At 38.5% G+C, this 16991-nt stretch overlaps 1 non-coding gene across 1 annotated transcript; it reads left to right on the forward strand.

Annotated features, from left to right (window-relative positions):
* The first annotated feature begins 6585 nt into the window (after positions 1-6585).
* Positions 6586-6692, forward strand: LOC136377786 (U6 spliceosomal RNA). Its single transcript, XR_010746416.1, has one exon. It is a non-coding gene; the product is annotated as a U6 spliceosomal RNA (small nuclear RNA).
* Positions 6693-16991: the final 10299 nt, after the last annotated feature.

Here is a 16991-nt window from a genome sequence, read left to right on the forward strand (position 1 = left end):
TCTTTTGATAAAAAGGGTTTGTTTGTTTGTTTGTTTTTTACTTCAGTGAGAGGAGAGGGGCAGCGAGACAGACTTCCGCATGCGCCCCAATGAAGATCCACTCAGCAAGTCCACTAGGAGGCAATGCTTTGCCCATCTGGAGTGTTGCTCCATGGCTCAGCAACCGAGCTCTGCTTAGTACCTGAAGTGGAAGCCATGAAGCCATCCTCAGCACCTGGGACCAACTTGCTCCAAATAAGCCATGGCTACAGGAGGGGGAGAGAGAGAGAGGGAGAGAGAGAGAGAGAGAGAGAGAGAGAGAAGAGAGAAAGGGGTGGAGAAACAGATGAGTGTTTCTCCTGTGTGCTCCAACAAGAAATCAAACCCAGGACAGCCACACACTGGGCTAACACTCTACCACTGAGCAAATGGCCAGGGCCAGAAGTTCTTAATTTTAATGTAATCAAATGTGTTCAACTTTTCTGTATGGCTGGTACTCTTGCATCCTGATAAATAAATCTTCCTACTGGAAAATCACAGACATACTCTGCTATATTATATGCTAGAAGCTTTATTGGGTCTTGGTCAAGTTGACCCCAGGGGGTGGCTACTCCCTTGAGAGAGTTGTATTTCACATCACCAGACTCCTAAATCTAACTGTAAAGCATGAGTGGGAACTGGTTATTGACTCAGATGACAGGAAGAGCAAAAGTGGGGAGAACTTGGCCCTGGGGGACTCCAGAGGCACACAGGGAGGACCAGAGGCCTTCCTCTGGTCTTTTTGGGGGGTTAGGCACCCAGAGTAATAACACCAGGCCCTATCCCTTACAGCCACCCTACCATCCTCTAGGAAAGAGTGCATGAAAGCTGATTGAGGCTCTTGTGTGGGTTTGGAATCTGTTGGCCACGTTCCCTCCACGTGGTCCCTTTCACGGTGCTGGTCACGTTCTCTGGGGATCATGTAGCCTAAAGGTGTGGTTCAGAAAGTGACAGGGGAGAGATCCAAAGCACACTCCTCCCTACCCACTTGGGCACTGCACTTGGGGACCCCTTCTCCAAGAGTCCCCCGTGTCCACTTGTCACAGAGAACAAGGCAGAGTTGCCACAACTCCACAACCCTCTGGGCCCTCACCCTCTTCTCCACATAGAGCAGCAGCTGGCTCAGCATAGGCCCTGGGCCTTCACATTCACGCTTAGGATCTGAAATCAGAGCAGGGAGGGGACAAGAAGCTATCAGGTTGTTGCTAGCCTGAAGTTCTGTGAGGAAGAGCTGGGGTCTCTGCTGCTCTTCCCCAGAATGTGATCCACAGTCCTGGAGGTGAAGGGACCTAAGGGAGGTGCCCTGCCTACCAGGAATATTTGGCTTAAGAACCCCCTCACTGCCTTTCACTGCACAGACTCTCCACCGGGCACACTACCCTCCAGAAAAGCAGGTCAGTGAAAATCATAGGGAAAGAACATTAAGAAAGCTTGTGTCTTAGTGTCTGCCTTAATGAGCAAAGGTGAGAATTTGCATGGCGCTGTAAACGCCAGTGCTCCGTGGGGCACAGCTGAGGGCCAGATGCTGACATTTGAGTGTCCTTTAAGCCACTAGGGCCTCATACTTGATTCCCTCACCTTCAGAACTCACTCTGGACAAACCTGCACCTCACCTGAACTCAGAGCTTCCAGCCCTGCTGGGCTTGCTCCTTCTCTCTCCCCCACATTTCCAGGCACAGCCCTCTTCTTAGACTCATTACTGGGAGTCTTCACTCTTTCAGTCCTGGGGACTTGGAGTCTCTTCTCTGGAAAGCATACATGGCAGATTCCCACTCCCCTTCTAGACTCTCTTCAAAAATTACCTTTACCTGGAGAGCTCTTCACAGCGCCCACTCCCACAGGGACCGTGATGACCTGTCCAACGTGCATCTCCCCTGCTCCAGGCTACAGAGCTTCTCTGTGATGGGCATCATCCCAGATTCTCCTTCGTCCAAATTTTGGGTGTTTGTTCCCTGAAGAGGACTGCCACGTACAGGATTAAAGTTAAGAATGTGGATTTTGGAGTCAGTCAGACCTCAGTTCAAAATAACCCTTGCCACTTAACCTCTCAGTCTGCTTCCCAGAATAAAGCTGTTATTACAATATTGTGCACCTCACATAGTGATATGCTAGAGTGTTAGTATATGTCTGGCACATAGTAGAGATCCAAAAATATGTCAAGAAAAGGAGTGTTTTGACTTAGAGCCCTTCTACCCTGGGCTGGTTCTGTGTGTTCTTACCTCTGTTCCTTCCCTGTGGCCACCAGCCATTCCAGGTCCTTCCCATGGTTCATGTTGCCAGGAACTCAGCCCCACCTCCTGCAGCACTGCCAGTGTCATGCAGTGCATGGCTCCAGAAGCATCAACCCCTAGACCTCATGGTGGATGGAGTCATGATGCTAAAAGCCCTGATTAAGACCCCTGTAATTGCTGTGTGTTGTCCCATTTCTGTTTTCAGCCAGGTCAAGCCAGAACAGCACTTGTCTCTGTTTCGTAAGACCTTACTAAAATCTGCAAGAAACAGCCAATGTCTTCTACCAGCCTGGTACTTTTCTACTGTGTTTTCTAAAGCTTCAGCTTCAACAGACCTTTAGTCTAAGACAATTAAGCTGCAGTAGGAAGAGTTTCAACATCTACTTAACCATCACATAATAAGGAAAGAGGGCTTCTCACTTAGCCAATTTCACATTTTGGAGTCTTTACCCTTTTAAATCTTCATTTTACTGAAAGGTTCTTTTTGTCTTATTTTTAGAAACATGAAATAACTTGCAGTGCAATGAAATGTAGAATTTAATTGGACTTTAAAATTTAAAACCTTTTTCAAGGCAACGAGACAATGATGAACTTTGTAGATAGGTTGACTTTCATCGAGGTCCTGCATAGAATGTTAGGTGGTGATAAGGGCTAGGAAGAAAAATGAAGCCAGGAAAAGGAAAATGGTAGAGGGGTTAGTTTTATATAAGGTGTCACTAAGAAGGTGACACTTGAGTAAACACCTGGATTGGGTAAGGTTGCAAACCATGCAGTTATTTAGGGGGAGACTATTCCAAGAAGAGAAAACAGTAAATGCAATTGTCCTAATGCTGAGCAAGGCTGGCCCACACAGGTAACAGAGGACAAAGTGGTTGAAGTGAGGTGAGCAAGGGGAGACTGGCAGGATGCAGATATATAACAATTTCCTTATTTGGGGACATTCAAGCTATTTCCAATATTTTGACTTTATAAATCATTTTACACTCAATATTTTGTAAATTATTTCTTTACTATTGACTCTTATAAGTAAAAATCCTGAATTAAATAGAGTTATTGATTCATAATACCAAATTGATTTCCTAGCCCTGGGCCGTTGGCTCAGAGTGTCTGCCTGGTGTGTGGATGTCCCAGGTTCTATTCCCAGTCATGGCACACAGGAGAAGAGACTATCTGCTCTGCCACCCCTCTTCCTCCTCCTTCTCTCTCTCACACACACACTTTTTCTCTTTCCCTCCCACAGCCATAGCTCTATTGGTTCTAGCACATCAACCCTAGTCCCTGAGGATGGCTCCCTGGAACCTCTGCGCTAAGAATAGCTCAGTTGTGAGCATGGCCCCAGATGGACAGAGCATCAGCCCCAGACGGGTTGTCGGGTGGATCCCAGTTGGAGTGCATGCAAGAGTCTGTCTCTCTATCTCCCCTTTTCTCACTTGAAAAATAAGAAAAAAAATTATTTTCTGAAAAGTTGTAATTTCCACTTCCAACAAAAATATATGAATGTACACATCTCTTGCACCATTATAAATATTAGTCCTTTAATATCTTTGTCATCTTTTAAAAATTGTATTTATTGGTATGACTTTGGTTAATAAAATTATATAGGTTTCAGGTGTATAATTCTATAATATATTACCTGTATATTTTATTTTGTTCACTTTCCACATGTCCTTTCTACTCTGGTAATCATCATGCTACTGCCTATTTCTATGAATTTTTCTTACCAATTTTTCTTAATCCCTTTACCTTTTTTATCTAACCCCACATCTCTCCTCCCTCTGACAACTGTCAGTCTGCTCTCTGTGAGTCTGTTTTTATTTTGCTTGTTAGTTTATTTTGTTATTAAAGTCCACATATGAGTGAAATTATAGGGAACTTGTCTTTCACTGACTGGCTTATTTCACTTAGCATTATGCTATCCAGGTCTATCCACGCTGTTGCAAAAAGTAAGATTTCCTCTTTTTTATGGTTGAGTAGTATTCCATTATATAAATGTACCACAGCTCTTTCATTCATTCATCTATTAATAGACATTTGGGGAACTTCCAAATCTTGGCTATTGTAAATAACCCTGAAATGAACATAGGGGTGCCTGTATTATTTCAAATTAGTGTTTTGGGTTTTTTTGGATATATTGCCCAAAGTGGAATTGCTTGGTCATAAGGCAATTTCATTTTTAATTTTTTGAAGTAACTCCATACTGCTTTCACAGTGGCTGCACTAGTCTGCATTTATACCAGCAGTGTATAAAGGTTCCCTTTCCTCCACACTTTTACTAGCATTTGCTGTTTGTTGATTTGTTGATGGTAGTCATTCTGACAGGTGTAAGGTGATATCTTACTGTGGTTTTAGTTTGGATTTTTCTGATAATTAGTGATGTTGAGCACCTTTTCATATGCCTATTGGCCATCTGTATGTCCTCTTTAGAGAGGTGTCTATTCAGGTCCTTTGCCCATATTTTAATTGGATTGTTTGTTTTTTTGGTGTTGAGTTTATAAGTTCTTTATAAATGTTGGATATTAATCCTTTATCAGAGGTATTATTGAACATGTCTCCCATTCCATGGTTTGTCTTTTCATTTTTGTTGATGGTTTCCTTAGCTCTGAAGAAACGTTTTGGTTTGATGTATTCCTATCTGTTTATCTTTTCTCTTGTTTCCCTCCCCAAAGGAGAAATATCAGAAAAAAATTCCTTGTCATATCTTGAGCAAAAAAGAGTAAAGCATTGTTGGTGGTTTTTTTGTGTTTTCTTTCTTGGTTTGGTTTTTTTTTTTTTTTTTTTTGTATTTTTCCGAAGCTGGAAACAGGGAGGCAGTCAGACAGACTCCCGCATACACCCGACTGAGATCCACCTGGCATGCCCACCAGGGGGCGATGCTCTGCCCATCTTGGGGCATCACTCTGCCTCAATCAGAGCCATTCTAGCACCTGAGGCAGAGGCCACAGAGCCATCCTCAGAGCCCGTGCAAACTTTGCTCCAGTGGAGCCTTGGCTGTGGGAGGGGAAGAGAGAGACAGAGAGGAAGGAGAGGAGGAGGGGTGGAGAAACATATGGGTGCCCCTCCTGTGTGCCCTGGCCAGGAATTGAACCTGGGACTCCTGCACAAAGGCATGGTCAGGTTCTGGCAAAAACCCTCTTTGAGGTTCTGAACTGCTGACTTCTCATTGTATCCTCACAGGGTGGAAAGAGAACCAACTACCTCTCTGGTTTCTCTTAGAGAGCACTATCCCACCATGAGGGCTCTATCTTCATGACCTAATTTCCTCCCAAAGGCCCACCTTTAAAATCTATTACTTTGGGATTAAATTTCAACATATTAATTTGGGGGAAACATAAACTTTCAGTCCATAACACTTATTAAATCTCATGTATCACTTTTCTGCATATTTCCAAATAACATGCAGAAGCCACATGGAGTCATTAGAGTTCTGTTTGTTATCACTGCTCTATCACCATAATAGGAGCCTGTAGCCAGGTACTGTGGCATGTAGAAATTCAGGCTTTTGAAGGATAAGAATTAGACTCTGTGCTTTGTATCTCCCTTCTGAGCAGGCAAAATATCTTCTCTCCTTCCTCCAACTGCCCTTACTGTCACTCAGTTTTCTGTTATAAGTTCCACTCTGTTTGTTGTTCAACTTATTAATCCATATTTACAGCAATCGCCTTCATTATAATGTGATTTTTTCCACAGTGAGGGTCTTGTTCCTGTGGTTATGCAAGAAGAAGTCTGGGCAGAGGCGCTGCAGCTGGAAACTTTCACTTACTTTGAGAAGTAAAAATGTTGATTGAGGTAAAGGATCAACAGAGATTCTGAAAGTGCCCAGCAGAGGTCTAAACTCTGTGGGAAAGTCAGTGGGAAAGCATAAAAAAATCCTTTTTTGTTGTAATTACCTCCTATAGGTATGAAACTTTCACACCCCTCTAACAATAACTTCACCTACTCCATGACATTTCTCATGTATTGCCTTGAACATTTGATCAAAGACAACTTTTTAGACAGCTTAGACAGCTTTTTAAAACAACATTTTATCAAAGAAAAAGAGAGTATTTTATGGCAGCTACAGAATGATACAAGATTACTGAAAGATTTCTCTTTATAAATGAGAATTTAAACAATTTCTCATGTGAAATGTAAACAACTAATAAAAAGAAAGTAGTTTAGTAACACAACTAATAACAATAGTTCTACTGTGATTAAAAATAGCCTCTCCTTTTTGTATACTCCTGCATACAATAAATCAGTGTTTAATACAATTTTTAAAAAACTGTGACTCCAAAAAAATCATCACTATCATACAAAAAGAAAAAAGAAAAAAAGATCAGCTTATAAAATCTTATTCATGCTCACTTTGGCAGCACATATACTGAAATTAGAATGATACAAAGAAGATTAGCATGGCCTCTGTGCAAGGATGACATGCAAATTCGTGAAGCGTTCCATATTTTTTAGAAGACAAGTAACTTGAGGCACAACAAAGAGAAGAAGAAAGAGACTCAAAAATTTTAAAAAATGAGAAATCCCTACAGGAATTGTCTGACTTCATCAAATAGACTAACATAAGAATTAATAGGTATATCAGAGGGAGAAGAGAGAGAAAATGGAATGGAGAACATATTCAAACAAATAATAGTTGAGAACTTCCCAAGCCTGTGGAAAGAACTAAAGCTTCAAATTCAAGAAGCAAACAGAACTCCGAGTTTTCTTAACCCCAACAAACCTACTCCAAGGCAAATCATAATGAAATTGGCACAAACCAACGACAAAGAAAAAATTCTCAAGGTAGCCAGGGAAAAGAAGAATACAATATATAAAGGAAGGCCTATCAGATTATCATCGGATTTCTCAGCAGAAACTCTACAAGCTAGAAGAGAGTGGACCCCAATATTTAAAGTACTGAAAGAGAGGAATTTTCAGCCAAGAATACTATACCCATCAAAGCTATCCTTCAAGTACGAAGGAGAAATAAAAACACTCACAGATACAGAAAAGATGAGGGAATTTATCATCAGAAAACCCCCACTCCAGAAAATAGTAAAGGGAGTTTTCCAACCAGATACAAAAATCAAAACAAAACAAAAGCACAAGTAAAAGCTCCACCAAAAATATAATAAAACCAAATTTAAATTGTGACAACAAAAACAACAAAAAAAGGGGGGGAGGACAGAGATTAACAGTAGCAAAGGACGATGGAGTGCAGAAGCACTCATAAGATAGTGTACTACAGTGAACATGGTAGGTACCCTTTTCATTACTTAATGGTAACCACTCTTGAAAAAACCACCATAGAAGCACATGACTTAAAAAAGGTAGCAACAGAGGAAAGAAGTATGGAATAAAACCAAACAAAAACAAATGATAGAAAAAACAAAAGAGAAGAATCAAACAAGATACAAAACTAACAGAAAGCAATTTATAAAATGGCAATAGGGAATCCACAAGTGTCAATAATTACACTAAATGTAAATGGATGAAACTCACCTATAAAAAGACACAGAGTAGCAGAATGGATTAAAAAAGAAAATCCAACTGTATGCTGCCTACAAGAAACACATCTAAGCAACAAGGATTAAAACAAATTCAAAGTGAAAGGCTGGAAAACAATACTCCAAGCAAATAACATAAAAAAAAGCAGGCATAGCAATATTCATATCTGATAATGCTGACTAAAAGACAGTAAAAGTACTCAGAGACAAAAATGATCATATCATAATGATTAAGGGGACACTGACTCAAGAAGACATAAAAATTCTTAATATATATGCATCAAACCAAGGAGCACCAAAATATACAAGACAGCTACTTATGACCTAAAACAAAAACTGAAAAAAATACAATCATACTTGGAGACCTCAATACACCACTGATGGCTCTAGATCATTCATCCAAACAGAAAATCAATAAAGATATATTGGCCTTAAACAAAAAACTAGAGCACCTGGATATGATAGACATCTACAGGACATATCATCCCAAAGCGACAGAGTATACATTTTTCTCTAGTGTACATGGAACATTCTCAAGAATTGACCATATGTTGGGCCACAAAAACAACATCAGCAAATTCAGAAAAATCGAAATTGTACCAAGCATATTTTCTGATCATAAAGCCTTGAAACTAGAATTTAATTGCAGAAAAGAGGGAAAAAAACTCCACAAAAATGTGGAAACAACATACTTTTAAAAAATAAATGGGTCAAAGAAGAAATAAGCACAGAGATCAAAAGATATATACAGACAAATGAAAAAGATAATACGACATATCAGAATCTCTGGGATGCAGCAAAAGCAGTCATAAGAGGGAAGTTCATATCACTTCAGGCCTATATGAACAAACGAGAGAGCCCAAGTAAACCACTTAACTTCACACCTTAAGAAACTAGAAAAAAAAGAACAAAGACAACCCAAAACCAGTCCAAGAAAGGTAATAATAAAAATCAGAGCAGAAATAAATGAAATAGAGAACAGAAAAACTATAGAAAAAATTAATAAAACAAGGAGTTGGTTCTTTGAAAATATCAACAAAATTGACAAACCCGTGGCAAGACTCACCAAGGAAAAAATAGAAAGAACTCATATAAACAAAATCCAAAATGAAAGAGGAGAAATCACCACAGACATCATAGATATACAAAGAATTATTGGAGAATACTATGAAAAACTATATGCCACTAAATTCAAACAATCTAGAAGAAATGGATAAATTCCTAGAACAATACAAACTTCCTAGACTGAGTCAAGAAGAAGCAGAAAGCCTAAACAGACCAATTAGCAGGGAAGAAATAGAAAAACTATTAAAAACCTCCACAAAAATAAAAGTCCAGGCCCAGTCAGTTATACTAGTGAATTCTATCAAAAAAGACTTGGTTCCTATTCTAATCAAAGTCTTCCAAAAAATTGAAGAAGAAGCAATATTTTCAAACACATTTTATGAGGCCAACATAACCCTCATACTGAAACCTGGCAAGAATGGCACAAAAAAAGAAAACTACAGACCAATATCTCTAATGGATACAGATGCTAAAACACTAAACAAAGTACTAGCAAATCAAATACAACATAGTAAAAAAATAATACATCATGATCAAGTGGGATTCATCCCAGAATCTCAAGGATGGTTCAACATATGTAAAACGGTTAACATAATACACCATATCAACAAAACAAAGAACAAAAACCACATGATCTTATCAATAGATGCAGAAAAGGCATTTGATAAAATACAACACAACTTTATGTTTAAGACACTCAACAAAATGGGTATAGAAGGAAAATATCTCAACATGATAAAGGCCATATATGATAGACCATCAGCCAACATCATATTAAATGGCACTAAACTGAAGGCTTTTCCCCTTAAATCAGGAACAAGACAGGGTTGTCCACTCTCTCCACTCTTATTTAAGATGGTGCTAGAAGTTCTAGCCAGAGCAATCAGACAAGATAAAGAAATAAAAGGCATCCATATCGGAAAAGAAGAAGTAAAGGTATCACTTTTTGCAGATGATATGATCCTATACATCAAAAACCCCAAAGACTCAACAAAAAGATTACTAGAAACAATAAACCATAAACCAATACAGTAAGGTCACAGGATACAAAATTAATATACCAAAGTCCACAGCCTTTCTATATGCCAACAATGAAATATTAGAAAACGAACTCAAAAAAATAATCCCCTTCACGATTGCAACAAAAGAAAATAAAATACCTAAGATTAAACATAACAAAGAATGTAAAGGACCTATATAATGAAAACTACAAAGCACTGTTAAGGCAAATCAAAAAAGATACAATGAGATGGAAAAATATTCCTTGTTTGTGGATAGGAAGAATAAATATAATCAAGATGGCCATATTACCCAAAGCAATATACAAATTTAATGCAATTCCCATCAAAATTCCAATGACATTTTTTAAAGAAATGAAACAAAAAATCATCAGATTTATATGGAACAATAAAAACACCAAATAGCCAAAGCAATCCTAAGGAAAAAGAATGAAGCTGAGGGCATTACAATACCTGACTTCAAATTATATTATAGAGCCACGACAATCAAAACAGCATAGTATTGGCAGAAAAATAGACACTCAGACCAATGGAACAGAATAGAAAGTCCAGAAATAAAACCACATACATATGGTCAAATAACTTTCGATAATGGGGCCAACAACACCCAATGGAGAAAAGAAAGCCTCTTCAACAAATGGTGCTGGGAAAACTGGAAAGCCACATGCAAAAGAATGAAACTCGACTACAATTTGTCTCCTTGTACTAAAATTAATTCAAAATGGATCAAAGACCTAAATATAAGACCTGAAATAATAAAGTACATAGAAGAAGACATAGGTACTAAACTCATGAACCTTGGTTTTAAAGACCATTTTATGAATTTGACTCCAAAGGCAAAAGAAGTGAAGGCAAAGATAAATGAATGGTACTACATCAGACTAAGAAGTTTTTGCTCAGAAAGAGAAACTGACAACAAAATAAACAGACAGCCAACTAAATGGGAAATGATATTTTCAAACAACAGCTCAGATAAGGGCCTAATATCCAAAATATACAAAGAACTTATAAAACTCAACAACAAACAAACAAACAATCCAATAAAAAAAATGGGAAGAGGACATGAACAGACACTTCTCCCAGGAAGAAATACAAATGGCCAACAGATATATGAAAAGAAGCTCATCTTCATTAGCTATTAGAGAAATGCAAATCAAAACTGCAATGAGATACCACCTCACACCTGTTAGATTAGCTATAATCAACAAGACAGGTTAATAGCAAATGTTGGAGAGGCTTTGGAGAAAAAGGAACCCTCATTCACTGTTGGTGGAAATGTAAAGTAGTACAACCATTATGGAAGAAAGTATGGTGGTTCCTCAAAAAACTGAAAATAGAACTATCTTATGACCCAGCAATCCCTCTACTGGGTATATACCCCAAAACTCAGTAAACATTGATACGTAAAGACACATGTAGCCCCATGTTCATTGCAGCATTGTTCACAGTGGCCAAGACATAGAAACAACCAAAAAGCCCTTTCATAGATGACTGGATAAAGAAGATGTGGCACATATATACTATGGAATACCTTCAGCCATAAGAAATGATGACATCGGATCATTTACAACAAAATGTTGGGATCTTGATAACATTATACAGAGTGAAATTAGAAAATCAGAAAAAATCAAGAACTGCATGATTCCATACGTAGGTGGGACATAAAAACAAGACTAAGAGACATGAACAAGAGTGTGGTGGTTACGGGGGGACAGGGGAAGGGGGAGAGGAAGGGGCACAAAGAAAACCAGATAGAAGGTGACAGAGGACAATCTGACTTTGAGTGATGGGCATACAACATAATTGAATGACAAGATTACCTGGACATGTTTTCTTTGAACATATGTACCCTGATTTATGGATGTCACCCCATTAAAATTAATAAAAATATAAAACAAGAATACAGACATATATAGTTTTTTTTCTCAATGTTCAAAAAAAATCTTATTCAACTCAGTAATTAATGAGAAAATAAATAAGATGCTATGGCAATTCAAAGAAAATTTGAGAAGCTAGGTAGTTATAGGAAGTGTTAGAATAAGATTTTGGTCTTAGACAAAAAATCAGTTTATGGCAAAGAAGATAATAAATCATAACCTTTGAGGCCATCTCTGCTAGTAGAATGATTTGCATCTCTATGAGACAGAAATCTACACATTAATCTTTGCTCAGAGATGATAGAAAGTCAAGCCCAACACTACACTAAAAATATTCTTTCTGCAAACTTCTCTTCCTACTTCCAAGTTTTGGATGACTTTTCTGACATAGAGTAAATGTCATTTTTAAGGACGTAAGGAGTACAAGTAGCTCTAAAAATGCGGGAGCCAAAAGTCAGAAAACAGTTCTGGGAGCCCACAAACTCTTCTTCTTGACTCAGGAAAACAAGTGACTTGGGTAGCAGCCTCTCAAACTAGAATTGAGCCAGTAACAGAACTGGCCTACTTGGCCTCCTTACCTGCCCCTATCTCCAACGGAACACGGTAAAATAGGAACTAAGAGGGAGAAGTCATCAGGTGAGTCTCTTTCCTCTCCCAGACACTAAAAGAAATAATTGCATGGAACACCTGCTCCAGGCAAGGAGCCTACAGCCAACAGTAGAATCCTAAATACAAAACAGTATGAAAATGACCTCTCCTGGCTGCACAGGCTCTTTGAGATCTGTGGGGCCAGACGTGGTAGATCAATTGCTCTGGCTTAACTTTGCCACTGGAGGTATTGAAGAAACAAATAAGAGAATAACCTCTAGCTCAAGAACCCCAAAAAAGTGAGAATGGAAGCCCAGCTAGCAAAGGTGGGAGGCACCTCAGATTATGGTGAAATGGAGAAGGACACCCATTATTGATGGGAGAGGGTGAGGAAAAGAAAGAACCCCTCACAGACAGATTCAGAGGCAGTGGGAAGGACAAGAAGTTGGGGTTCCCAGATCATTGTTCCTGCCTCCTCTATGAAGATGTAGGGTGAGGTGGTGAGGAACTCGGCTTGAGAAGATTGATGTTAAAGGCTGAATGGCATTGCCTCTCTCAAATTCATATGAAACCATAAACCCTAATACCTCACAATGTGAGGGTCTTTAAAGAGGTAATTAAGGTTAAATAATGTCATTGGAATGAGCCCTAATTCAATATGACTGATGTCTTTAAAATAAGAGGAGTTAGGACACAGGCTCACACAGAAGAGAGACCATGTGAAGACAGAGGGAGGAGGCAGCCATCGCAAGCCAAGGAAAGAGGCCTTGTAAGAAATCAACACAACTGATACCTTACTCTCAGACTTCTAAACTCCAGAACTGTGAGAGAACAAATATCTGTTGTTTAAGCCAGTGGTCCCCAAACCCCAGGCTGTGGACCGGTACCGGTCCGTGGGCCATTTGGTACCAGTCCGCAGAGAAAGAATAAATAACTTACATTATTTCCGTTTTATTTATATTTAAGTCTGAACAATGTTTTATTTTTAGAAAATGACCAGATTCCCTCTGTTACATCCGTTTAAGACTCACTCTTGACGCTTGTCTCGTAAGTTCGACAATTATATTTTAAAATACCACAGTTTTTACACTGGTCACATAATTTTATTTTGTGCATTTATTCATCCCACCCTAAAGGCCGGTCCATGAAAATATTTTCTGACATTAAACCGGTCCGTGGCCCAAAAAAGGTTGGGGACCACTGGTTTAAACCACTTAGTCTGTAGTACTTTGTTATGGCAGCCCCAGCACATAACACAGTTGGTGAAGGGTTATGTACATGTTGAGGGAAAGGGAGACAGTCCCGAATAAAACCAGGTGATATTAAAAGTCAAAATTATATTGGAAGTCATAATTTCTTCAGTTTTCTACAACATCTGAGCTATACTTTTATTTAAAAAAAAGATATTTGGTCTGATTTAACAGTTGAAAAGCAGTGAGTAAAGACTGAGGGCATAAGAAAGAGATTTAGGTGATCTATTGTGCAATCAAATGAGGGAATAAAGAAAGAAGGGTTGATATACTAGGACAAAATGGAGGGTTCAGGAAATGGGGATTCTTTATAATATTAAAAAAACTGATGTAAGATACAGAGCAGAAAGAGGTAGAACAGGAATTTGTGGCCAGAGAGTAGGAGATGTACATTTAATATTTCATGATGGAAGAAACTTGGATGATGACAAGTCTAAAGTTATCACTATGTTTGAGAGTGGTTGACATGAAGTTGAGCTGAAGGTCACTAGAACAGAAGATGTCAAAGAATTTTAAGGTTAAATAGTGAATTAAGTGAATGATGTCATAACCCAGATTGAAGGTGGGACTTGGAGTAAACAGAAATCTTGTGAGCCAGTCTTCCATGAGCAAGGGGAATGGCAGCAGGCTTGTCATTCAGCAAACAATCATGGAGCACTTACCATGATCCAGGTTCTGGGGACATAGCAAAAATTGAGATGAATGATTCCTGTGATTCTTCTGGTCCTCCAATGGAGGTGTTCACATTTTGATGAGGAAATGGAAGATGCAGACACAGAGAGGTTGAAAGCCAAAAGGCACAAATCTGTGAGTAAACATTTATACTTAATAGCAAAGGAGGACTAGATTGAAAGTTGCTTTGAGAAACTAGACGAATGTGCTACTTCCTAATTCACAAGAATACAGGCTCCATTCTGGCATCTAGAGATTATATATTTGTCACTGACCACTCTGTTCTCAGTTCTACATAGAACATGCCAGAGAAGTAATAAGAGTGCAAAATATTTGTTAAGTGATGAAGGAATGAATGAATGAATGAATTCAAGGGGAAGGTGGGGCATCAGAGAAAGAAAAATCGCAGTCCAGAACTATGTGTTTCATCTGTTTGTGAAACTCCTTAAAATTACCTCTATTCAACTGATGAGCCTACTAGAAGATCTCCTCAGTATGAACCATGAGCAGAAGAATCACTGAGTCAGAATAAAGATGGTAATTAATTCATTAAACAAACATTTAATGAGCACCTCTTCTATGTGAAGTGTTTATGGCTATGAACAAGACTGACAAGGTACCTAGTCTTATGAAACCAACATTGGAATAAATAAGAAATACAATAAACAAATGAGCACTCAAACAAAAATGGTAAGTTCAAAGAGTTAAAGGTGTTGTGAAGAAAACAAAAAGAGACAATGTCATAGCAAGTGAATGAGGTGGGAGCAACATTACTTAGAGTGGTCAAGGGAAGGTGTCTCAGAGGAGTTACTATTTGATCTGAGACTTGAAAAAAAAACTAAAACAAACAAAGAAAAACAGGTGTGGTAAAGAGACTGTTCCAAACAAAGGGAAAAGCATGTGAAAAGATGCTGTTTGAAACCTATGAGAAGGTTAGTATGACTGAATCATGGTGAATGAAGGGGATGTGGTAAGAGATGAAATAAAAAAGGAAAGCAGAGACCAGACTATGGAAGACTTGAGAGATGAAAGAAATCAGTCTGGACCATTGTGGCAGAGATTTGTAGCTTTACCAAAATCATTTTTCTTTTCTTCCTGGGTACACAGTATATATTTCCCAGCCTTCCATAAAGTGAGATATAGCTTAAATATTCTAGAGATAAAAATACAGTATTTCAGATGTAAATATTTATAACAAGTCAGGTGCTGAAAAAAGAAAGGTCAGTAAACATGAAGACACAACAAAAGCTACTCAACAGGAAGCACAGCAAGAAAAAAGCCTGTAAAAAGTAAACAAAGCTTCAGTGACCTGTGAGATAACATAAGTGGTATACCATACATGTAATTAGAGTACTAGAGATATTTGCAGCAGCTTTATTCATAATTGCCAAAGCTTGGAAGTAATTAAGATGCTCTTCAGTAAATGAATGGATAAACTGTGGTACCATATATCAATGGAATATTATTCCATTGTGCTTTCCTCATACAGTGAAATACTACTTAGTAATATAATGCAATCAACTATTGATTTTTAATATCAAAGCATTAAACTGAGCAAAAGAAGCCAAACATAAAGATTACATATACTGTATAATATCTTAGGGCTGGAAAACAAATCTCAACAAGTTTAAAAGGATTGAAATTATAAAAACATGGTCTCTGGCCTCATCAGGATTAAACCACAAATAAGCTACAAAAACATCTGGACAACACATAAACATTGAGAAATTTAACAACATACTGCTGAGTACTGATACATTAAAAGAGAAATCACAAGAGAAATTTTAAATATTTTAAGTTTATGAAAGTGATAACACAATATAATACTATTTGTGGGATGCAAACCAGTATGTATTATAGTTCTCTCTCTGTCTCTCTTTCTATCTGTCTGTCTGTCTCTCTCCCCTCCAACACACTCTATATATATATAAAAAAGTCAATCCATTTCTGGTTGGTAAAACACATCTATAAAACCATGTTATCCTAGTGTTTTCATTGAGAGGGGGCAGGGAAACCGAGTTTGATTTAGCGATTTGGATTCTTTAATGATATATTTTTTAAGTTGTCTGGATGCTAAATGATTCTGGTTGTTTTTCCACCAATAAGATTGCTCTTACAGCTATACTTTTATGAAGGAAGGGTGGCAAGGGGAAAAGCACCCCTCTGTGAGCACAGCAATCCCCTGTATGCCTCTCTATGGGATGATAGAACAAAGGACTCCTGTCTTATTTAAGGACTGAAACTTGCCTGACCAGGCAGTGTTGCAGTGGATAGAGCGTCGAACTGGGATGCAGAGGATCCAGGTTTGAGACCCTGAGGTCACCAGCTTGAGTGTGAGCTCATCTGGTTTGAGCAAAGCTCACCAGCTTGAGCCCAAAGTCTCTGGCTTGAGCAATGGGTTACTCGGTCTGCTGTAGTCCCCGGTCAAGGCACATGTGAGAAAGCAATCAATGAACAACTAAGGTGCCACAACAAAAAATTTATGTTTCTTATCTCTCTCCCTTCCAGTCTGTTCCTATCTATTCCTCTCTCTGACTCTCTCTCTCTGTGTCTCTGTAAAAAAAAAAAAAAAAAGACTGAATCTTGTAGTGTCCTCTTTATCAATAAAACCTGCTCCTTAGTCCATTCTAGATGACATGAAAGTCATCTATAACTTTGATACACAACAGTCAGGACCAAGAAGAATGAACACACTTCACCAATTATTATTTGGGAAATTCTTTCTATTCTTTGATCAAGTGTTCCCAGAAGTCTGTCTGTTTTATGAATTGTTTCTCAAAAAAAAACAGCT

This window comes from Saccopteryx leptura, chromosome 6 (genome assembly GCF_036850995.1).
Source record: "Saccopteryx leptura isolate mSacLep1 chromosome 6, mSacLep1_pri_phased_curated, whole genome shotgun sequence".
In the NCBI taxonomy this organism is placed as follows: domain Eukaryota; kingdom Metazoa; phylum Chordata; class Mammalia; order Chiroptera; family Emballonuridae; genus Saccopteryx; species Saccopteryx leptura.